This window comes from Mustela erminea, chromosome 11 (genome assembly GCF_009829155.1).
Source record: "Mustela erminea isolate mMusErm1 chromosome 11, mMusErm1.Pri, whole genome shotgun sequence".
In the NCBI taxonomy this organism is placed as follows: Eukaryota; Metazoa; Chordata; class Mammalia; order Carnivora; family Mustelidae; genus Mustela; species Mustela erminea.
The window spans coordinates 71,830,880-71,857,109 of NC_045624.1; the positions used below are offsets into that span (position 1 = coordinate 71,830,880).

The 26,230-nt window shown below is 38.0% G+C and overlaps 1 non-coding gene across 1 annotated transcript; it reads left to right on the top strand.

Annotated features, from left to right (window-relative positions):
• Window positions 1–4,349: 4,349 nt before the first annotated feature.
• Window positions 4,350–4,531, top strand: LOC116569795. The gene has a single exon (XR_004277203.1). It is a non-coding gene; the product is annotated as a U2 spliceosomal RNA (small nuclear RNA).
• The last annotated feature ends 21,699 nt before the right edge of the window (window positions 4,532–26,230 follow it).

Consider the following 26,230-nt stretch of genomic DNA (forward strand, 5'->3'; position numbering starts at 1 on the left):
TTGGGGGGTTGGTTAGTTTTGTTTTCTCTTTTATAATTTATATTACATTGTTTGAATTTAACTCAGTGAGCATATGTTTTCTTTATAAGTAAATTATACTATTAAAACAATTAAAAGTACTTGAGAAGAAATTTCTTGATGATTTAATAAGCAATGTCCATATAATAAGTACAGAAATGCATTTCTAAGGTTGTTTGTTATAGAGATTCTAATATAAGCTACTGATACTCCCCTAAAGCATGATTTAGTACAAAATATTCTGAAAAGGTCCTTGCCTTTGCATGTCTGTCTTGATCCAAGGATCTATTTTTGGATGTCTAGACATGACATTTAAGGCATTTCATCCAAATATTGTTTATCTAACTGAACTTCTGAAAAAAATATTGCATTGCAGTAAACTTGAGATCATATTTTATGACAACTCCTTTGAGTGCATCTGGTCTATATAGTTGATTGCCCTTGAAGACTTATGTCTTAGCCATCAATTCGAAGGATGGGATTAGCATCCTTTTGTTGAAGCTAGGAAACCTATTACTGTTAGGAGAATATGCCTAGGGAGAAGACCACCCCAACTCCCTTCTTAAGTAAAGGCTCCTTAACAGGACTGAGCTTTTCTACAGAAGTGTTTTGGATCCCCTTTAGGATATAGTCAAGGTCCTACAGTTTCACTTAAGTAGTATTATCAGAATAGTTTTGGCAGTTATGCTCATTTTGGCTAAACCACCTTAAACTCTCTGTGAAATATACATGCAAAATGAATGCCTCTCAAGGAGCAATGCTAATTCTGTATTTATCTTCCCAAATACACTGTATGGCAAGGCACCTAAATGAGGAAATATGTTCTATGGTATAGTTATTTCTAAAGCAGAACATAAAAAATCTTCCAAAAATAATAACTATATTTTAGAATACTCAGTTTGTCTGTAGTCCTATTTTCAGGTGACAAATACCTACAGGAAAAGTTATCTGCTAAACCCATTCCTAATTTAAGATAACAAAATATGTTGCTTGCACAAAAAAGTCTTGTCTGTTATAGCTGGAGTTTCAATCTAGTTGGGCTAACTAAACTATAAATAGAGTAAGTCAAGTCATACAAAATAGGACTATCAAAAAATTTAAGACCTAAATCATGTGGTACATTAGAATTTTAGAAAAATCACAAGTGACAATGAATTTTAGAAAAATCACACACATATCCCCCACACTTACATACACATATACACATACCTCATTTCCAAGCCCTATCTATGCCAAACCTATAGAAAAAGATCTCTGGGAAGTGAAGCCTGAGCATGTGTTATTTTAAAGCACTCCCAGCAACTCCGATGGGCAGCCAGGTTGAGAACCATTCCTCCAAGGGGCAAATCATCTGGCCTCACTTAGTGTCCCTGGCAAATAAAAGGTGGGCCTTTCACTGTAGGATCAAAAAAATAACTTATTATTTTTTGTTGAAATAGTATTGAGTTTGGAACCAACTAACTCTTGGAGCAAATACCCCAAAAGACCTCCAAGGTTGAGGGTAGTCATTTTTGAGTTTTGGTGAAAATATTTTTTCCTGGAAAATTTCTTGCTATTTTTTTTTTAACTATAAAAGTAACATGTTTACTACAGAAATTTTAAAAATCTGTAAAACAGGGCGCCTGGGTGGCTCAGTGGGTTAAGCCGCTGCCTTCAGCTCAGGTCATGATCTCAGAGTCCTGGGATCGAGTCCCGCATCGGGCTCTCTGCTCAGCGGAGAGCCTGCTTCCCTCTCTCTCTCTCTGCCTGCCTCTCCATCTACTTGTGATTTCTCTCTGTCAAATAAATAAATAAAATCTTAAAAAAAAAAAAGAATAAAGCTAAACATTTAAAAAAAAATCTGTAAAACAGCACAAAGGAGATTAATAAAATCACCTGTAATTCTATCAACCAGATATAACCACACCATTGTATATCCTTTCAGATTCTTTTTATATATAAGTGGAAATATATTGTACAATTTATAACATGCTTTATAAAATTAGCAATATAAGTAGACATTTTCTCATGTCAATATTCTTCTATGAAATGATGTTTAATGGTTACAGAAAATATCATTTTATAATTATTGTTTTTCTACTTTTGAAAAAGTTATTGCTTTTCTATTTTTGGAAACTTCAGCTTTTCTATTTATGACTCAAAAATAAGCTTGAAATGATCTTCTGTGAATATAAACTTTTATGCATGTTTTGAATACTTTCTTAGGAGCCCTAGAGGTGGGATTACTGGGTTAAAAATGGATATTTGTAAGGCATTTCATACATATTGCTTGACTATCCTTTGGAAAGTATATACCATTTTTACATTTTGACTAGAATCCTTGAATCCTTACATATTGGTAATATTAAGTATTTCCTCTTTGCCTGATCATGTCATATTTATTTTTCAGTTAGGGAGTTTGTCTTTTCCTATTGATGTAAACTCCTTGTGTTTCGCATGAGCAGTGTAAAGCATATATTTCCTATTTTTTTAATTAAAAATTTCCCTTCTGGTATTTTTGAATGGGTGAAAGTTGGTAACCACTTTTTGAGAACAATTCATAATTCAAATATGTACCTACAAAATAGAGTGAACCTTTGCAAGATTATCAATATGGGAAGAATGAGGCACTCCCATCCTATATTGGGCCACGCAAAGCTCCAAACCTAGAGATCTCTCTCACCTAACATCTAGTTTAGCAAAAGGCATTTATATCTCAGTAGGAATTTAAGCAATGTTTTACATCTCAAGGGGTACTTAGATTTTTAGCTTAGCCTCTAGGTAAGCACTGTGACTTATTGAAGAAATTTTAGGCATTGAGGAGTAGGGTAGAGGAGGTAAAATAAATTCTATATCTATTTATTGAACACCTGTAGTGCAAAAATTACAAAATTAGCCAAGTATCAATAGCCTGTGTATAAGGACATCTGTTGTGAATATGCTACACTGTAAATCATATTGTTTTTAAAGATTTTATTTATTTATTAGAGAGAGAAAGGGAGAGAGAGAGCGAGCACAGGCAGACAGAGAGGCAGGCAGAGGCAGAGGGAGAAGCAGGCTCCCTGTCGAGCAAGGAGCCCGATGTGGGACTCGATCCCAGGACGCTGGGATCATGACCTGAGCCGAAGGCAGCTGCCTAACCAACTGAGCCACCCAGGCGTCCCTGTAAATCATATTTTTAATGATTTAATGATTCATTTTAGTGATGAACATATATGCCTTATTTTATTTAATGATAAGTATATAACCTAAGACTTTGTTCTTATGTAGAGCAGAGATGTGGGGATAAAATGACTGGCTCAGCGTCTTCAGCAGGATGTTTCATGTGACTGAAATTAAAATGCAAAATGACCTACATAAATTCAATGCTTAGTGAGGGAATTGGTTATTTTTTAAAAGTTTCTGAACATTAAGAAAAGACATAGGAGCCAAAATAAAGTCAAAAGAAATAAACCAGAGAGTTTTCCAAAATCTAACTGAAGTATGGGTGTGGTTGAATATGAGTGTAGCTACATACTTAATGGAATTCTTGGTTTTCTTTTATATTCTATATTTCAGAGCCTTCACGTTTGTTTGCAATATTTTATCATTGCATGAGGACTTTATTTCATGTGGATGAGAGGCTGGTTTTCTTTCAATAATCCCTATGTTGAAACATCTTTCTGTATAATCAAGGGTACTTATACACACACACACACACACACACACACACACACGCATATATAATTTATTTTTGAGTTACAGTCTTTAGTCAACATGGCTTGATTTATACTTGGGTTTTATAGTTAATGTTCCCTGCATGTTAAGCAAGTTGCTAAACACAGAATTCTGGTTATGGATTTGCTTTTCTCCACCATACAACATCATGGAATGTATATATTCATGATACCACCTGTCTCTCTTGCCACACTATTGGCTTTTATTTGAAGTCACTTGTATTTGGCAGAGGACTCAAAGTTGTGATTGATAAGTTGGAAATAGGAATTAATAGAAACTGAGAAGGAAAAATATGAGGACAAATTTGGATAAAGTGGAAGACTCATTTTATCTTGGGAGAATGCAGGAGGAAGGTCCTTGTAATGATGCGGAAAAATCAGGAGGTGAAAGGGTGAAGCACACTATTCACTTCTCCACCAGGTGTCCACAGCGTATGGCCATCAAAGAGTATGACTTTGACAGGTAAGGACAGTGACTGAGACAGCTTCGTGGAGGGTCAAGAAGGCTCGGACAGGACTCATATCTGACATGCCCATGAAAGCATACTCTGTTAGAAAGAACCAGATCGATAGCAACATTGGGCAAGACACTGTGTGACTGGAGATCCTACCTGAGATCTATAGAGATCCTACCTGATCGCTTCTCGGCCTTTTGGCTAAGATCAAGTGTAGAGATCCTACCTGAGAGTAGAACAAGGTAAAGAAAGAAAGGTGGGAGAGAGAAAGATTACTTTTGGAGATGCCACTGTATCCAGCTGGGATTAACAAATGATACAGACATTTTTTTCCTAACATAGACAGGGAAAAAGAAAAGCATGGGACAAGATTTTGTAGATAAAAGGAAGTCAAATATTTACTTTTAGCTTACTTATTGATTATATTTATTGCTCTATTTTCTGTTTGTTTGTATCCCCACTACCCTAAAGCTCCCTTATAAACACCTTTCGCTTCTTGGAGGTATCAACTAGAACAAGCTCTCACTTCCTGATTTGGGAAAGTGGGAAGAGTATTGGCAGGAAAGATAGAATCTGACTATTCCTTCCACGCTTGTGGTCATTGACCGGACTCATTTAAAATCCATGACCACAAGCGTGGAAGGAATAGTCAGATTCTATCTTTCCTGCCAATACTCTTCCCACTTTCCCAAATCAGGAAGTGAGAGTTTGTTCTTCAACTTTGTTCTTAATTTTTAAGATTGTCTGGAATATTCTGGGATCCTTGCATTTCAATATCAGTTTTAGGATCAGATATCAGTTAAGATTTTGATAGGGATTACATTAAATCTGCAGATAAGTGTGGGGAGTGTTGCCAATCTCCTAACAATATTAAGTGTTCTGATCCCTGAACACAGGTTGTCTATATTTACTTAGGTGTTCTTTCATTTCTTTCAACAATGTTTTGGAGTTTTCTGACTATAAAGCTTTGCACTTCCTTTGTTAAATTTATTCCCAAGTATTTCATTCTTTTTAATATTATTATAAATGGTATTGTTTCTTTAATTTTAGTTTTGGACTGTTTATTGCAAGGAAATAAAAATATAATTGGTTTTGTATATTGATCTTGTATTCTGCAACCTGTTGAACTTCTTTGTTAGTTCTAATAGTTTCTTATTTAATGGTTTCCTTAGGATTTTCTATATAGAAGATTGTCTGCATCTGCAAACAAAAATAGTTTTACTTTTTGCTTTTCAACCTGGATACTCTTTACTCCCTTTTCTTGCTTAATTGTCTTGGCTAGATTCTACAATACAATGTTGAATAGAGGTAGTGAGATAAGACATTTCTGACCTGCTCTGGATCTAAATTGTTTCTTAAGTCTGATGAAGTCCTAGCTCTTTGTTCTTTCAGGTGATCTAACTACACCTCCATAAAATGCTCATTTGAGTTAGATGACCAATATTTTAGATTAAAAAAAAAAAAACTCTTACCTTTATATTGACAACAAAATCCTCAGAACCTTTAACTTCCCAAATCTTCATCAGGAAGAAATAGAAATTTTTAACATACCAATTACTAGCAAGGAAATGGAATCAGTAATCAAAAAACCCCAAATAAGCAAAAGTGCAGGACCAGACAACTTCCCAGGTGAATTGACCAAACATTGAAGGAAGAGGTAATACCTATTCTTCTCAAATTATTACAAAAAATAGAAGGGGAAGGAAATCTTTCAAATTCATTCTATGAGGCCAGCCCTGATAAAGAAACTAAAGAAAAGAAACAACAAAAAAAGAATGACAGGCCAGTATCTCCAATGAACACTGATGCAAAAATCCTCAACAAAATATTAGCAAACTAAACCCAACAATAAATTAAAAAATAGTTTGCCATAACCAAGTGGGATTTATTATCAGGGTGCAAAGCTGGTTTCATAATCATTCATCAATCAACAGAATACATCATATCAATAAGAGAAGGGATATGGGGAGGCTGGGTGGCTGAGGTGTTAAGCATCTACCTTCAGCTCAGGTTATGATCCCAGGGTCCTGGGATGGAGCCCCACATCAGGCTCCCTGCTCAGCAGGGAGTTGGCTTCTCCCTCTCATTCCACCCCTCCTTAACCCCCCTCGCTTTCAAATAAATAAGTAAAATCTTTTTTAAAAAAGAGAAAGGATAAAAGTAATATGACCATTTCAATAGATGAGAAAAAACATTTGACAAAGTATGACTTCATTCATGAACAAAAAAAAACCCTCAACAAAGTACCTTTGAGGGAATATACTTCAAAATAATAAAGGCCACATATGAAAAAAATTCACAGTTAACATCACACTCAATGGTAAAGAACTGAGATATTTTCCCCTAAGGTCAGGAATAAGACAAGAATGTGTACTTTCACCACTTTCATTCAACATAACTACATACATAACTAACTACAGCAAATCAGTCAAGAAGAGTAAATAAAAGGCATCCAAACTGGTAAGGAAAGGTAAAACTTCCACTATTTGCAAGTGACATGGTAATATATATAGAAAACCCTTAAGACTCCACCAAAAACTACTAGAACTGATAAATGAATTCAGTAAAGTTTCAGGACACAAAAATCAACACACAAAAATATGTTGTATTTCTATATACTAATAATAAAGTAGTAGAAAGAGAAAATAAGAAAACAATCCCATTTATAATTGCACCAGAAATAACAAAATACCTAGGAATAAACTTAACCAAGGAGATAAAAGACCTACACTCTGAAAACTATAACACACTGATGAAAGAAACAGAAGAAATGGAAAGATATTCTGTGCACATGGACTGGGAGAACAACTATTCTTAAAATGTCCATATTACACAAAGCAATCTACAGATTTAATGCAATATTTATCAAAATACCAACAGCATTTTTCACAGAACTAGAGCAAATAATCTTGCAGTTTGTATGAAACCACAAAAGACCCTAAGTACCCAAAGCAATCTGGAAAAGGAGGAACAATGCTGGAGGTATCATAATTCCAGATTTCAAGATATAAAACAAAGTTATAGCAATCAAAACAGTATGGTAGCAACATACACACACACACAAAGATACAGATCAACAGAATAGCACGGAGAGCCGAGAAATAAACCCATGATTATACAGTCAATTAATCTATGACAAAACAGGTAAAAATACACAATGGGAAAAAGATGATCTCTTAAACAAATCAGGTTAGGAAAACTGGGCAGCTAGATGCAAAAGAATGAAACAGGACCATATACAAAAATAAACTCAAAATGGACTAAAAGCCTAAATGTGAGACTTGAAACCATAGAAATTCTAGCAGAGAGAACCAGCAGTAATTTCTGGCATTGGCCATAGCAACATTTTTCTAAGATACGTCTCCTGAGGCAAGGGAAATAAGAGCAAAAATAAACCGTTGGGACTATATCAAGATAAAAGCTTCTCCATAGCAAAGGAAACAGCCAACAAAACTAAAAGAAACTTACTGAATGGGAGAACATATTTGCAGATGATATATCCAATCAGGGGTTAGTATCTAAAATATATAAAGAATAGACCTAGGGAGTTAAGACGATGGAATAGTCAAGGGACCCTGAACTTGCCTCATCCTTTGAATACAGTTAGATGACATCCAACTGTTTTGAGCAACCGGGAAGATGATCTGAGGATTAAGAAAACAATCTGTAGAGTTGGAGGGAGAGAACGTGGCAGATGTGAAATTTAGACCTATAAAATTGGGGGAGAGGTAAGCTGCACAGCTGCAAAGTTGAGGCTATACTTTTTGTGGAGCAAAGTCAGGGAGAGGAAGAAAGCGGGAAAGAGTGCATTGAGTAGGGACTGCACAATAAGCTGAGTGAGGAGATCCCCTGGGTCGCATTGGAAAAGATCTGTCACCTTCCCAGTATATGCTTGGAAGATCATATTTTGCCTCTTCAAGGACAAAATGCCAGCCAGGAGCTATTGAGCAGTGCTCAAGAGCAGGGTCAGAGGAATGCACAGAGGGCAAAGACCTCTTAACTTTTCACTGTGAGCCACAAATGGCTTAAACCTCTGTGTGTGTGCAGAGCGGCTGCTTTTCTGTGGCAGAACTGAGGAGAAAGCAGAGACAGGAGCAGTTTGCAGATAACCTGGCTATGCTTTTCCCTGTCTGCCACAATAAATTCAATAGATTCCCGTGACTGATTTTCTGGGAAAGAATGGACAGGGGACTGCGTTGTGTGCAGACTGCCAATAACCTGGTTCCAGCTTTTTGCTGAGTGTTACAATAAACTGTAGCCTCTGTGTGCACACTGTGAGACTGCTTTTCGGGGAAGGGATGGTGCTGGGCATTCCCTGAGCATCTCTTCCAGGGGACAAAAGTGGTCATGCACCTTACCAGGCCCTTTAAAACTTGGAGTTTTGAATGCCAGCCACCGGCCAGATACAGGAGATCTGTGGCTCTGGGCATGCTGATGGCCCTGGGCACAGACAGGTTAAGGGCAGGGAATGTTGAAAGCCTGGGACACAGGAAATTGTTTGCTTATCTAAGAGGGCCTCTGAATGGTGGCTAGGAGTTCCTGTAGTCAGACGACAGAGAGAAACACAGCACCTCCAGTGGAGGCTGGAGTCCCCTACACTAATGCTTGCCTTGACCTGGCAGGAGCATCTGTACAAGGGCAAGTCAGCTTGTGAGCCAGCCCAGCAGGCCTCTACCTCAGCAGACCAACACAGGCCCAGCCCCCACATCTACCAAGTCTACTGATGAAAGAATGCTCCAAAACATAAGCTTCAGTGGAAACAGGACCAGGGTTGCTTCTTTTTTCCCCCTCTTTTTTCTTTATTTTAAAAATTTTTTATTTTTCTATTTCTTGCATTTGATATTCTCTCTCTCTCTCTCTCTCTCTCTATATATATATATATATACACACACACATTCTTCTTTTCTCTCTCTCTTTTTTGGTATCAGGCTTATAACTTTTGTTTATTTGTTGGTTTGTTTCCTTCTCTTAACTTTTTGGACCAGGCTTTCCCCCCACTTTGATTCTTTCCCTTTTCTTTTTTTCTTCTTTCCTTTTTATTTTTAGAATCAGGCTTATAGTTTATTGTTTTTCTGTTTCCAGTTCTTTTCCTTTTCCTTTTCTCTTGTCTTGGATCAGGCTTTTTTATTTGTTTGTTTTTTGCTCTTTTCCTTTCTTTTTTCTTTTACAGGCTTATCTTGACAAACCAAGCACAACTATTAAAGGTCCAAACACTCCCTATTATAAACAAGGAGGAATTCTGTAGAAGAAGGACCAGTGGAAAAGAGTAGCAAAAACACAATAGCAAAGTATACACAGCATACACCAAAAATACTTCCTGAATTTTTGTTGTTGTTGTTGTTTCTTTCCTCCTTTTTTTTTTTTTTTTTTTTTTTTGTTCTGGGCAAAAATGATGAGACAGAGAAATTCACCCCAAAAGAAAGAAGAGGAGGTAGTACTCACTGCCAGGGATTTAATCAATAAGAATATAAATAAGGTGTGTGAACTAGAATTTAAAACAATGATTATAAAGTTACTAGCTGGGCTTGAAAAAAGCATACAGAACACAAGAGAATCCCTTACTGTAGAAATAAAAGAACTAAAATTCAGTCCCGCAGGCTGGAATTAAATGCAATTACTGAGATGCAGTTCCAAATGTAGGCTTTAAAAACAAGGTTAAATGAAACAGAAGAGAGTCAGTGATAGAGAAGATAAAATGATGGAAAATAAGGAAGCTGAAGAGAGGAAGAAAACTACTGGATCACAAAGGGAAACTAAGAGAACTCAGCTATTCCACGAAGTGAAATAATACCTGAATAATATGAGCCCCAAAAGATGGAGAAATGGAGAGAGGAGCAGAAGTTTTATTTGAAGAAATTATAGCTGAGAATTTCCCTAATCTGGGGAAGGAAACAGGCATTAAAGTCCAGGAGACACAAAGAACCCCCTCAAAATCAATAAAAACAGGTCAACATATAATAGTAAAGCTTGCAGATTTCAAAGCTAAAGAGAAAATCCTGAAAGCAATTCAGGACAAAAGGTCTTTAACCTATAAGGGCAGAAACACAAGGCTGGCAGCAGACTTATCCACAGACACTTGGAAGACCAGAAAGGACTGACATGATAGATTCAATGTAACAAATGGGAAAGATATGCAGCCAAGAATCCTTTGTCCATCATGGCTGTCATTCAGAATAGAAGGAGAGAGGCATCTGGGTGGCTCAGTGGGTTAAGCCTCTGCCTTCGGCTCAGGTCATGGTCTCAGGGTCCTGGTATGGCACTGCAATTCCAGACTTCAAGCTGTATTACAAAGCTGTGATCATCAAGACAGCACGGTACTGGTACAAAATCAGATACATAGATCAGTGGAACGGAATAGAGAATCCAGAAGTGGACCCTCCACTCTATGGTCAACTAATCTTCAACAAAGCAGGAAAGAATATCCAATGGAAAAAAAGTTGGTCTCTTCAACAAATGGTTGGAAAATTGGACAGTCACATGCAGAAGAATAAAGCCAGACCATTCTTTTATACCATACACAAAGATAAACTCAAAATGGATGAAAGACCTAAATGTGAGACAGGAGTTCATCAAAATCCTAGAGGAGAACACAGGCATCAACCTCTTTGACCTTGGAAGCAGCAACTTCTTGCTAGACACATCTCCAAAGACAAGAGAAACAAGAGCAAAAATGAACTATTGGGACTTCATCAAGATAAAAAGCTTTTGCACAGCAGAGGAAACAGTCAAGAAAACTAAAAGGCAACCTACGGAATGGGAGAAGGTATTTGCAAATGGCATATCAGAAAAAGGTCTAGTATCCAAAATCTATAAAGAATTTATCAAACTCAACACCCAAAGAACAAATAATCCAATCAACAAATGAGCAGAAGACATGAACAGACCTTTCTCCAAGGAAGACATACAAATGGCCAACAGACACATGAAAAAATGTTCAACTTCACTCAGCACCAGGGAAATACAAATCAAAACCACAATGAAACATCACCTTACACCAGTCAGAATGGCTAAAATTAACAAGAGAGGAAACAACAAATATTGGCGAGGATTCTGAGAAAGGGAACCCTCTCACACTGTTGGTGGGAATGTAAGCTGGTATAGTCACTCTGGAAAACAGTATGGAGGTTCCTCAAAAAGCTAAAAATAGAGCTACTGTAGGACCCAGCAGGGGCACTACTAGGTTTTTACCCTAAAGATACAGATGTAGTGAAATGAAGGGGCACCTGCTCCCCACTGTTCATAGCAGCAATGTACACAACAGCGAAATTGTGGAAGGAGCTGAGATGTCCTTCAGCAGATGAATGGATAAAGAAGATATGGTATATATATATAATGGAATATTTCTCAGCCATCAAAAGGAATGAAATCTTGCCATTTGCAAAGACATGGACAGAACTACAGGGTATTATCTAAGCCAAATAAGTAGTCAGTTAAAAAAAGACAAATACCATATAATTTCATTCATATGTGGAATTTAAGAAACAAAACAGAGGAACATAGGGGAAGGGAAGGAAAAATAAAATAAGATGAAAACCAAGAGGGAGGCAAGCCGTAAGAGACTCTTAACTAAGAGAACAAACTGAGGGTTGCTGGAAGGGAGGTAGGTGGTGGATGGAGTAATTAGGTGATGGGCATTAAGGAGGACACTTCATGTAATGAGCACTGGGTGTTATATGTAACTGATGAATGACTAAGTTCTATCCCTGAACCTAATAATACAGTATATGTTAATTAAGTTAAAAAATTTAAAAAACTTACACAACTTAATACTAAAAAAAAAAAAAAAATCCAATTTTAAAAATGTACAGAAGACCTAAGTAGACATTTCTCCAAAGAAGATAAACAGATGACCAAAAGACAAATGTAAAAATGCTCAGCACCACTCATCATCAGGGAAATGTAAATCAAAACCACAATGAGATATTATCTACATCTGTCAGAATGGTTAAAATAAAAAAATACAAGAAACAGTAAGTGTTGGTGAGGATGTGGAGAAAGGGGAACCCTCATGCAACCTTGGTGGGAATGTAAACTTGTGTGGCCACTCTTGAAAAACAGGGCGGAGGTTTCTCAAAAAATAACAAATAGAATTACCATGTGATTCAGTAATTCCACTACTGAGTATTTACCCAAATAATATGAAAACACTAATTTGAAACCCTATGTTTATGGCAGCATTATTTATAATAGCTGAGATATGGAAGCAACCCATGTATCCATCTACAGATGAATGGATAAAGATGTAGTGTGTGTATACACACACACACACACACACACACACACACACACACACACACACACACCGGAACATCATTCCACCATAAAAAATAATGATATAATGCTATTTACAACAATGTGGATGGATCTAGAGGGTATAATGCTAAGTGAAATAAGTCAGCCGGAGAAAGCAAATACTGTTTGATTTCATTCATATGTAAAATTTAAGAAACAAAACAAAGGAAAAAGAGACAAACAAAAACAGTCTTAACCAGAAAGAACAAACTGGTAGTTACCAGAAAGGGGAGGTGGCTGGGGGGATGGGTGAAATAGGTGAAGAGGATTAACAATACACTTATCATGATGAACACAGAGTAATGTACAGAATTGCTGAATCACTATATAGCACACTTGAAACTAATATAATACTGTATGTTAATTATACTGGAATTAAAAAATAAATTTTTAAAAATCCTCAAAACCAATGGATAGACATAGCACATTAAGGGATTAAGACTCAGGCCCTAATCACAAAAGTACAGACTATAATAGATACTAGATTATTATCTTCTGTTTTTGAAAGTCTAGATAGTGTCTCCAGAACATCTGAACCAATGCATATCTTTATTTTCACTGATTTCATCTATTTCTACTAATTTCACCAATGAAAGCCCATTTACAACATTTATTATGCTAACTAGTCAAAGATTTGGTGTGGTTAGAAATAATAATAGCCAAAGTACTGGTAGTAGTGGCATCTGGAGCATAGATTTTCTGATATAATGTTATCGAAACATCTTAGAAGGTTTAATTCTGAATTAGGACAACCAACTATCTCTAGAGTGAAACTTAAATTAACACACGAGCATGTGTGTGTGCGCACACACGCACACACACACACACACACACAGAGTCATCATATCCCTGGTGCTTTGAAATGGAAGTAGAAGCATTATTAAATTAGATAATGAGAATAGTGTAAACCTTCTGAGATTCCTAAACAAGGCCAGCTTCATGGGTGTGTGACCTGTGGAGTCACACAGGTCCCCTAGGCTCACAAATGCCCTTAATTTGGTTTCGTGCTCTTCATCTTGAAATTTTTAAAAATTTGAACAAGTGATATCATATATTCATTTTGTACTATCCCCAGCAAATTATGGAGCCTATCCTATTTTTAGGGCCATTCACTCTGTAAGAGGATTTGCTATGAAACTTGTGGCCTGTTTTCTCTTTGGAAAAAAGTCAATAGAGCCAGCATCTCGCTTTCCATTTTTTCATTTTCACCTCTAGGCCTGGACAAAAAACATAAGGGCAGAGGAGTAAATGGTTTTCAAAGGGCACTGTAGTATTGAAAACCTTGACACAAGTTCCATTAGAAAAAATGGAAGCTTGTTCTTACCATTCTGGAATTGCTTCACCCATTTCCTGCCTAATGCCTGATTAAATGCCACCATTTCAGTCAGGTGTCTTCTTGTCATTTCTTCTGCCCCTAAACCTATTTCTTTCAATTATAGAGGTTTGCTTTCTCTTTCTGATTCCTTTTTAATTCCTGTCTACTTTTTAGGTTAAAGTTTATGGGTAGTATTATTAAAGAATAATGCCAAGCAGAGATAGGAAGTTCTCCAGCAGATTTTTATTAATCCAGGGCAAGTCCTTTTTGGAAAAAAAAGAAATAGAAGGAATATTTGTAAAGACCAAGGGCTGGCATTGGCAGATCCCCTCTGCTTTCCTGCCACACCCTTATGGTAAGGGAGAATCCTGGGGCATATGAGGATAAGTTAGTTCTTGGGAGACCCAGGTCCAGGACCAGCTACATAACTTGCAGGACCCAGTACAAAATGTGGGGCCTCTTTTTCAAAAATTATAAATATTTTTAAGACCTTGACAGCACAACATTAAGATACTGTGGTACCCTTCTGAGAAAAATGAGGGTCCATGTACAAGTCACATAACCATGAAGCTAACCCTGCCCTAGTCATTCATTCAATAAATTTATAGTGTTCCTACTATGATTCACATCTTCTTGTCCTGAAAACTTTGCAGAATTAAAAAAAAAAAAAAAAAAAAAAGCCAGTTCCTTAGACGGCCCCTTAAGGCAAACCAGTTTTCTGGGCTCAACCAGTGCATTCTGCATCACTTATCTGTCCTTGTGAGGTGCTTTCAGGCAACAGACTGAAAGCGAATTGGAAGGAGGGTATTGGTTTGGGTTGAAGTTGGGTTCACCAGGACGCAGACTCTGAAACAGAGCTTAGTATGCAGATGTTTCTTAGGGAGAGCTTTTGGCATTAACACCCATGGAAAGGAGGGTAAGGAAGCAGGATTAAGTAGAGGGAGAAGCTTGGCTGTAATGCAGGCTTACTAATAGCTTTAGCCTACTTCATGGTAAAATTGTAGAGCTAGAATGACCCTTCAGTGTTGTCCTGAGCCGGAAGGAAATGGCTGGCCTTTATACTCCTGCATGGAACAGCTGCTGGATGGGGGCAGCCACGAAAAGGGGCCTGACCTTGGGAGAGGTGACTTCGGAGCTATGGTAAACCCTACAGGGCAAGACAGCTAATGCCAGGCATCAACAGCACTCCCAGCTATTGGGGCAAAAAAGGCTTTCCTTAAAGAGGGATCTGGGTAGTTCCATCAGTGTCCATTCTACTGTGTATATGGGAATTCCCCCAGATTGGAAAGTTTAAGATTGCCCTTATTTAATGTCAGTGGGTATGAACTTTACAGTCACACATGGGAAAAAATATCTGTTTACTTCTATCTACAACTAGGAGGAACAATCATCCTGGATCGCCCTAGATTTTCCAGGTTTTAGCAGTGAAAATCCCACAGCCTAGGGCAAATTTAAACAGTTGGTCACCCTATCTCAACTCAATTTAACTTTCTTGATTTTAAGTCCTGCGCCCTCATTTTCAATTGAGAGCAGAAAATTGAATCTGGGATTTCCTCAGTCCATTGAGAAATTTTAGTTATAAATTTAAAGCACAGTCTATTCAGGGGTTTTCACCCTCTCAAGATTCTTTCACTCTCCTCTTTCCTGGTGCTGATTCTAAACCCCCAGGGGTGTGGGCAGCTGCTGTGAAGGATATTTGGGACGAGAAATGGCTGATTTTAGCCTCTGCAGTCTCAGTCTTCTGCAGGCCTCCTGCTCTAGGTAGAACTCATCCATGATTCCTGGGTGTCTTTGGCTCTGTTCTTTTTGCTCCTCGTGTGTGTGTGTGTGTGTGTGTGTGTGTGTGTGTGTGTGTGTGTGTGTGATGTTTGCAATCTCTGAAAAACTTCTAGATCTATACAGTTGTGCCCTCTTCAGCCTTCTCATCTTAACCCTCATGAACATGATTTTTTCACCTTGACCCAGCTCTTTCCTGGTCTTCCTGTGGGCTCAGGGAAGATCAAGAGCAAAGGGAAGGCTATCACTTTATGAGGCTTCAGAAAAGACTCTGGGCTGTCAGTAGTACTCTGCTGTAATGTGTTTTATAGCTATTGTCTCCAACTCTGCCCATGTGCCAAGAGGAACAGTGGCAAGCCTGCCCAATCCCAGAGTTCCAGGTAGGCCTAATAGGACCCAGGGCCTCTCACTCTTGGAGAAAACTTTGTTTTGATTAGCTTCCTGTTCCTGGTACGGATGCAGGTTTTATTTACTCTAGCATGTCCAACTATTATCTATCTTCTCACCCTACTTTTCCAGACTCACACTAACATACTGCTAAAGAATATCATTTCTCTGGCAAAGGTAGGAGTAAGAGGGAAGAGTTTTTGTATGTGATCAAAGTTAAGTTATTATCCATCTAAAATGCTGATATCAGCTTTAAAAACTCAATTTTATCTATAAGATGGTTTACGTATGCCTCTTGGTAACCACAAAGCAAAAACCAGCAGTAGATATACAAAAGATAAAGAAAAGGCAATCAAAGCATATCACTATGGAAAATCATCAATTAGTTCACAATGGAAGACAGTAACAAAGGAAAAAAGAAACAGGGGACTAGAGAACAGCCAGAAAATAATAAGATAGCATTAGTAAGTCCTTACCTACCAATAATTACTTCAAATGTTAAAAAAAAAATCACATTTTCTAGTTGAAAGGCATAGAGCAGCTGAATGGATATATAAACAAAATCCAACTATATTCTGCCTACAAGAGACTCACTTTAGCTTAAGGACACACATAGGCTAAAAGTAAAAGATAGGAAAAGATATTTAGTTCAAATGGAAACCAAAAGAGAACAGGAGTAGCTAAATTTATATCAGACAAAGACTTTAAGTCAAAAGCTGTAATGAGAGACAAAGAAGGTCGTTACACAATGAGAAAGCTCAATTCATTAAGAGTATATAATACCTGTAAATATATATGTACCCAACATTGGAGCACCTAAATATATTAAGTAAATACTAATAAATCTGAAGAGAGACAACAATGCAATAATAGTGGGGAAACTCAATGCCCCATTTTTTAAATCTTTAATTCAAATTCATTAGCCCCCCTCACCAAAAATTCAATTAGACAATACATAATACATTAGTTTCAGATGGAATGTTCAATAATTCATCAGTTGCATATAACACCCAGTGCTCATTGCATCACATGCCCTCCCTTAGTGCCCATTATCCAGTTACCCCATCCCCCCACCCAACTTACCCTCCACAACCCTCAGTTTGTTTCCCATGGTTAAGAGTCTCTCATGGCTAGTTTCCCTCTCTGATTTCTTCCCACTCAGTTTTCCCTCCCTTCCCCTATGATCCTCTGCACTGTTTCTTATATGCCACATGAGTGAAATCATATAATTGTCTTTCTCTGATTGACTTACTTCACTTAGCATAATACCCATCAGTTCTATCCATGTTGATGTAAGTACTCATCATTTCTGATGGCTGAGTAATATTCCATTGTATATATATAAATCACATCTTCTTGTGGCTTTGTGTGTGTGTGTGTTATGTTAGTCACCATACAGTACATCATTAATTTTTCATGTAGTGTTCCATGATTCGTTGTTTGCCTATAATATCCAGTGCTCCAAACCATCCGTGCCCTCCTTAATACCCATCACCAGGCTCACCATCCCCACCCCCTCCCTTCTAAAATCCTCACTTTGTTTACCAGAGTCTATAGTCTCTCATGGTTCATCTCCCACCACATATTCTTTATCCATTCATCTGCTGAAGGACATCTCAGCTCCTTCCACAATTTCGCTGTTGTGTACATTGCTGCTATGAACAGTGGGGAGCAGGTGCCCCTTCATTTCACTACATCTGTATCTTTAGGGTAAAAACCTAGTAGTGCCCCTGCTGGGTCCTACAGTAGCTCTATTTTTAACTTTTTGAGGAACCTCCATACTGTTTTCCAGAGTGACTATACCAGCTTACATTCCTACCAACAGTGTGAGAGGGTTCCCTTTCTCAGAATCCTCGCCAATATTTGTTGTTTCCTCTCTTGTTAATTTTAGCCATTCTGACTGGTGTAAGGTGATGTTTCATTGTGGTTTTGATTTGTATTTCCCTGGTGCTGAGTGAAGTTGAACATTTTTTCATGTGTCTGTTGGCCATTTGTATGTCTTCCTTGGAGAAAGGTCTGTTCATGTCTTCTGCTCATTTGTTGATTGGATTATTTGTTCTTTGGGTGTTGAGTTTGATAAATTCTTTATAGATTTTGGATACTAGACCTTTTTCTGATATGCCATTTGCAAATACCTTCTCCCATTCCGTAGGTTGCCTTTTAGTTTTCTTGACTGTTTCCTCTGCTGTGCAAAAGCTTTTTATCTTGATGAAGTCCCAATAGTTCATTTTTGCTCTTGTTTCTCTTGTCTTTGGAGATGTGTCTAGCAAGAAGTTGCTGCTTCCAAGGTCAAAGAGGTTGATGCCTGTGTTCTCCTCTAGGATTTTGATGAACTCCTGTCTCACATTTAGGTCTTTCATCCATTTTGAGTTTATCTTTGTGTATGGTATAAAAGAATGGTCTGGCTTTATTCTTCTGCATGTGACTGTCCAATTTTCCAACCATTTGTTGAAGAGACCAACTTTTTTCCATTGGATATTCTTTCCTGCTTTGTTGAAGATTAGTTGACCATAGAGTGGAGGGTCCACTTCTGGATTCTCTATTCCGTTCCACTGATCTATGTATCTGATTTTGTACCAGTACCGTGCTGTCTTGATGATCACAGCTTTGTAATACAGCTTGAAGTCAGGTATTGTGATGCCACCAGCATTGGCTTTGTTTTTGAACATTCCTGGGTATTTGGGGCCTTTTCTGGTTCTGTACAAATTTTAGGATTATTTGTTTCAGCTCTGTGAAAAAGGTCAATGGTATTTTTATAGGATTGCTTTGAATATGTAGATGCTCTGGGTAGCTTAGACATTTTAACTGTATTTGTTCTTCTAATCCATGAGCATGGCTCATGGATTTTTCCATTTATTTGCGTCTTCCTCCATTTCTTTCACACCCCACATTCAAATAAGAAAGAGATCTGATCATTTAGACAGAACATTAATAAGGAAACATGGGACTTGAACTACTTTAGACCAAATGTACCTAACAGAAAAATACAGAACATTCCATCCAAAAATAGCAAAATATGCATTCTTCTCAACTGCACATGGAACATTCTTCAGGTGAGAGAATCTTATGCCAGAAAAGTTTTGCAAATTAAAAAAGACTGAAATTGGGGGGGGAGGAGTCAAGATGGCGGAGAAGTAGCAGGCTGAGACTACTTCAGCTAGCAGGAGATCAGCTAGATAGCTTATCTAAAGATTGCAAACACCTACAAATCCATCAGCATATCGAAGAGAAGAAGAACAACAATTCTAGAAACAGAAAAACAACCACTTTCTGAAAGGTAGGACGGCGGAGAAGTGAATCCAAAGCTATGGGAAGATAGACCCCAGGGGGAGGGGCCAGCTCCCGGCAAGCGGCAGAGAAACGGAGCACAAAATCAGGACTTTTAAAAGTCTGTTCCGCTGAGGGACATTGCTCCAGAGGCTAAACTGGGGTGAAGCCCACATGGGGTCAGCGTGGCCTCAGGTCCCGCAGGGTCACAGAAGGATCGGGGGTGTCTGAGTGTCGCAGAGCTTATAGGTATTAGAACGGGGAAGCCGGCTACAGAGACAGAGCCGACAGTAAGCTCACAGCTCAGGGGTACCTTGAACCGGTCACAGGCTCGGTGAGCTCGGAGCGCGGCCGGAGGTCAGGTAGACAGGAGTTACTGGGCGCTGTTCCCTGAGGGCGCACTGAGGAGTGGGGCCCTGGGCTCTCGGCTCCTCCGGCCCGAGACCAGGAGGCCGCCATTTGTATTCCCGTCCTCCGGAACTCTACGGAAAGCACTCAGGGAACAAAAGCTCCTGAAAGCAAACCCGAGCGGATTACTCAGCCCGGCCCCTGGTAAGGGCAGTGCAATTCCGCCTGGGGCAAAGACACTTGAGAATCACTACACCGGGCCCCTCCCCCAGAAGATCAACAAGAAATCCAGCCAAGACCAAGTTCACCTACCAAGGAGTGCAGTTTCAATACCAAGGAGAGCAGCAGAATTCCAGAGGAGGAGAAAGCAAAGCACGGAACTCATGGCTTTCTCCCTATGATTCTTTAGTCTTGCAGTTAATTTAATTTTTTTTTCTTTTTCATTTTTTTCTCTTCTTCTGCTAAAATTTTTTTTAACTTTTACCCTTTTCTTTTTTAATGTTTTTTAACTAGTTTATCTAATATATATATATTTTTTCTTTTATATACTTTTCTTTATTCGTTTTCTTTCTTTCCTTTCTTTTTTTTTTTTTTTCTTTCTTTCTTTCTGAACCTCTTTTTATCCACGCCGCCGCCCCCCACCCCCATGATTTGGGATCTCTTCTGATTTGGTTCAAGCATATTTTCCTGGGGTTGTTGCCACCCTTTTAGTATTTTACTTGCTCCTTCATATACTCTTATCTGGACAAAATGACAAGGCTGAAAAATTCACCACAAAAAAAAAAAAAAAAAACAAGAGGCAGTACCAAAGGCTAGGAACCTAATCAATACAGACATTGGTAATATGTCAGATCTAGAGTTCAGAATGACAATTCTCAAGGTTCTAGCTGGGCTCGAAAAAGGCATGGAAGATATTAGAGAAACCCTCTTGGGAGATATAAAAGCCCTTTCTGGAGAAATAAAAGAACTAAAATCTAACCAAGTTGAAATCACAAAAGCTATTAATGAGGTGCAATAAAAAATGGAGGCTCTCACTGCTAGGATAAATGAGGCAGAAGAAAGAATTAGCGATATAGAAGACCAAATGACAGAGAATAAAGAAGCTGAGCAAAAGAGGGACAAACAGCTACTGGACCACGAGGGGAGAATTCGAGAGATAAGTGACACCATAAGACGAAACAACATTAGAATAATTGGGATTCCAGAAGAAGAAGAAAGAGAGAGGGGAGCAGAAGGTATACTGGAGAGAATTATTGGGGAGAATTTCCCCAATATGGCAAACGGAACAAGCACCAAAATTCAGGAGGTTCAGAGAACGCCCCTCAAAATCAATAAGAATAGGCTCACACCCCGTCACCTAATAGTAAAATTTACAAGTCTTAGTGACAAAGAGAAAGCGTGAAAGCAGCCCAGGAAAAGAAGTCTAACATACAATGGTAAAAATATTAGATTGGCAGCAGACTTATCCACAGAGACCTGGCAGGCCAGAAAGAGCTGGCATGATATATTCAGAGCATTAATGAGAAAAACATGCAGCCAAGAATACTATATCCAGCTAGGCTCTCATTGAAAATAGAAGGAGAGATTAAAAGCTTCCAGGACAAACAAAAACTGAAAGAATTTGCAAACACCAAACCAGCTCTACAGGAAATCTTGAAAGGGGTCCTCTAAGCAAAGAGAGAGCCTACAAGTGGTAGATCAGAAAGGAACAGAGACCATATACAGTAACAGTCACCTTACAGGCAATACAATGGCACTAAATTCATATCTCTCAATAGTTACCCTGAATGTTAATGGGCTAAATGCCCCAATCAAAAGACACAGGGTATCAGAATGGATAAAAAAACAAAACCATCTATATGTTGCCTATAAGAAACACATTTTAAGCCCGAAGACACCTCCAGATTTAAAGTGAGGGGGTGGAAAAGAATTTACCATGCTAATGGACATCAGAAGAAAGCAGGAGTGGCAATCCTTATATCAGATCAATAAGATTTTAAGCCAAAGACTATAATAAGAGATGAGGAAGGACACTATATCATACTCAAAGGGTCTGTCCAACAAGAAGATCTAACAATTTTAAAAGACTATGCCCCCAACGTGGGAGCAGCCCACTATATAAACCAATTAATAACAAAATCAAAGAAACACATCAACAATAATACAATAATAGTAGGGGACTTTAACACTCCCCTCACTGAAATGGACAGATAATACAAGCAAAAGATCAACAAGGAAATAAAGGCCTTAAATGACACACTGGACCAGAGGGACATCACAGATATATTCAGAACATTTCATCCCAAAGCAACAGAATACACATTCTTCTCTAGTGCACATGGAACATTCTCCAGAATAGATCACATCCTTGGTCCTAAATCAGGACTCAACTGGTATCAAAAGATTGGGATCATTCCCTGCATATTTTCAGACCACAATGCTCTGAAGCTAGAACTCAACCACAAGAAGAAGTTTGGAAAGAACCCAGATACATGGAAACTAAACAGCATTCTTCTAAAGAATGAATGGGTCAACCAGGAAATTAAAGAAGAATTGAAAAAAATCATGGAAACAAATGATAATGAAAACACAACGATTCAAAATCTGTGGGACACAACAAAGGCAGTCCTGAGAGGAAAATATATAGCGGTACAAGCCTTTCTCAAGAAACAAGAAAGGTCTCAGGTACACAACCTAACCCTACACCTAAAGGAGCTGGAGAAAGAACAAGAAAGAAACCCTAAACCCAGCAGAAGAGAAATCTTCAAGATCAGAGCAGAAATCAATGAAATAGAAACCAAAAAAACAATAGAACAAATCAACGAAACTAGGAGCTGGTTCTTTGAAAGAATTAATAAAATTGATAAACCCCTGGCCAGACTTATCAAAAAGAAAAGAGAAAGGACCCAAATAAATAAAATCATGAATGAAAGAGGAGAGATCACAACTAACACCAAAGAAATACAAACAATTAGAAGAACATACTATGAGCAACTCTTCGCCAACAAATTTGACAATCTGGAAGTAATGGATGCATTCCTAGAAACATATAAACTACCACAACTGAACCAGGAAGAAATAGAAAGCCTGAACAGACCCATAACCAGTAAGGAGATTGAAACAGTCATTAAAAATCTCCAAACAAACAAAAGCCCAGGGCCAGACGGCTTCCCGGGGGAATTCTACCAAACATTTAAAGAAGAACTAATTCCTATTCTCCTGAAACTGCTCCAAAAAACAGAAATGGAAGGAAAACTTCCAAACTCATTTTATGAGGCCAGCATCACCTTGATCCCAAAACCAGACAAGGATCCCATCAAAAAAGAGAGCTATAGACCAATATCCTTGATGAACACAGATGCGAAAATTCTCACCAAAATACTAGCCAATAGGATTCAACAGTACATTAAAAGGATTATTCACCACGACCAAGTGGGATTTATTCCAGGGCTGCAAGGTTGGTTCAACATCCGCAAATCAGTCAATGTGATACAGCACATCAATAAAAGGAAGAACAAGAACCATATGATACTCTCAATAGATGCTGAAAAAGCATTTGACAAAGTACAGCATCCCTTCCTGATCAAAACTCTTCAAAGTGTAGGGATAGAGGGCACATACCTCAATATTATCAAAGCCATTTTTGAAAAACCCACCGAAAATATCATTCTCAATGGAGAAAAACTGAAAGCTTTTCTGCTAAGGTCAGGAACACGGCAGGGATGTCCATTATCACCACTGAGTGCTAGAAGTCCTAGCCTCAGCAATCAGACAACAAAAAGAAATTAAAGGCATCCAAATCAGCAAAGAAGAAGTCAAACTATCACTCTTCACAGATGATATGATACTATATGTGGAAAACCCAAAAGACTTCACTCCAAAACTGCTAGAACTTGTATAGGAATTCAGTAAAGAGTCAGGATATAAAATCAATGCACAGAAATCAGTTGCATTTCTCTACACTAACAAGACAGAAGAAACAGAAATTAAAGAGTCAATCCCATTTACAATTGCACCCCAAACCATAAGATACCTAGGAATAAACCTATACTCAGAAAACTATAAAGTACTCATGAAAGAAATTGAGGAAGACACAAAGAAATGGAAAAATGTTCCATGCTCATGGATTGGAAGAATAAATATTGTGAAAATGTCTATGCTACCTAAAGCAATATACACATTTAATGCAATTCCTATCAGAGTACCATCCATCTTTTTCAAAGAAATGGAACAAATAATTCTAAAATTTATATGGAACCAGAAAAGACCTCGAATAGCCAAAGGGATATTGAAAAAGAAAGCCAACGTTGGTGGCATCACAATTCCAGACTTCAAGCTCTATTATAAAGCTGTCATCATCAAGACAGCATGGTACTGGCACAAAAACAGGCACATAGATCAATGGAACAGAATAGAAAGCCCAGAAATAGACCTTCAACTCTATGGTCAACTGATCTTCAACAAAGCACGAAAGAATGTCCAATGGAAAAACGACAGCCTCTTCAATAAATGGTGTTGGGAAAATTGGACAGCCACATGCAGAAAAATGAAATTGGACCATTTCCTTACACCACACACGAAAATAGACTCAAAATGGACGAAGGACCTCAATGTGAGGAAGGACTCCATCAAAATCCTTGAGGAGAACACAGGCAGCAACCTCTTCAACCTCAACCGCAGCAACATCTTCCTAGGAACATCACCATTGGCAAGGGAAGCAAGGGCAAAAATGAACTATTGGGATTTCATCAAGATCAAAAGCTTTTGCACAGCAAAGGAAACAGTTAACAAAATCAAAAGACAACTGACAGAATGGGAGAAGATATTTGCAAACGACATATCAGATAAAGGACTAGTGTCCAGAATCTATAAAGAACTTAGCAAACTCAACACCCAAAGAACAAATAATCCAATCAAGAAATGGGCAGAGGACATGAACAGACATTTCTGCAAAGAAGACATCCAGATGGCCAACAGACACATGAAAAAGTGCTCCATATCACTCGGCATCAGGGAAATACAAATCCAAACTACAATGAGACATCACCTCACACCAGTCAGAATGGCTAAAATTAACAAGTCAGGAAATGACAGATGCTGGTGAGGATGCGAAGAAAGAGGACCCTCCTACACTGTTGGTGGGAATGCAAGCCGGTGCAACCTCTCCGGAAAACAACATGGAGGTTCCTCAAAATGTTGAAAATAGAACTACCCTATGACCCAGCAATAGCACTACTGGGTATTTACCCTAAAGATACAAACGTAATGATCCGAAGGGGCACATGCACCCGAATGTTTATAGCAGCAATGTCCACAATAGCCAAACTATGGAAAGAATCTAGATGTCCATCAACAGATGAATGGATCAAGAAGATGTGGTATATATACACAATGGAATACTATGCAGCCATCAAAAGAAATGAAAACTTGCCATTTGCTACAACGTGGATGGAACTAGAGTGTATCATGCTTAGCGAAATAAGTCAAGTGGAGAAAGACAACTATCATATGATCTCCCTGATATGAGGAAGTGGTGATGCAACATGGGGGCTTAAGTGGGTAGGAGAAGAATAAATGAAACAAGATGGGATTGGGAGGGAGACAAACCATAAGTGACTCTTAATCTCACAAAACAAACTGAGGGTTGCTGGGGGGAGGGGGTTGGGAGAAGGGGGGTGGGATTATGGGCATTGGGGAAGGTATGTGCTTTGGTGAGTGCTGTGAAGTGTGTAAACCGGGCGATTCACAGACCTGTACCCCTGGGGATAAAAATACATTATATGTTTATTAAAAAAAAAAAAAGACTGAAATTGTACCATGTCTCTTTTCTGACCATAATAACTATGAAATAGAAATCAATAAAAGAAAAAAGTGGGAAAATTCACAGATATGTGGAAATTAAACAGCACACTCCTCAACAAACAATGGGTCAAAGAAGAAATCAAAATGGAAATAAAACGGTACCTTGAAACAAACAAGTATGGAAATACAACATACCAAAACTTATGGGATATAGCAAAAGCAGTTCTAAATAGAACAGTTATAGTAATAAAGCCCTATATTAAGAAACAAGAAAGATCTCAAATTAACAACCTAATCTTGTACCTCTAGGAACTAAGAAAAGAATAACAAATGAAGTTCAAAGTTAGCAGAAAGAAAAAAATTAAAAAGATCAGAACAGAAAAAAATGAAATAGAGATCAGAAAAACCATAAAAAAATCAATGAAACGAAGATTGGTTTTTGGAAAAGATAAGCAAAATGATATACCTTTACTAGACTAAGAACAAAAGAGAAGATTCAAATAATGTCTAAAATGAAAGAGTAGACCTTATAATTGATACCACAAAAATATGACGCATTATGAGACATTATGAACAATTATATTCTCCCAAACTGGATAACCTGGATAACCTAAAATGGATAAATTGCTAGAAACATACAACTTACTAAGACTGTATCAAGAAGAAACAGAAAATAAGGACAGACCAACAATGAGTAAGATGATTGAATGAGTAATGAAAACTGTCACAACAAATAAAAGCCCAGGACCAAATGCTTCTATTGATTAATTCAATCAAACATTTAAAGAACTAATATAATCTTTCTCAAACTTTTTCAAAAACTGAAAACAAAGGAACAGTCCCTAACTCATTTTAAGAAACTAGAATTACTCTGA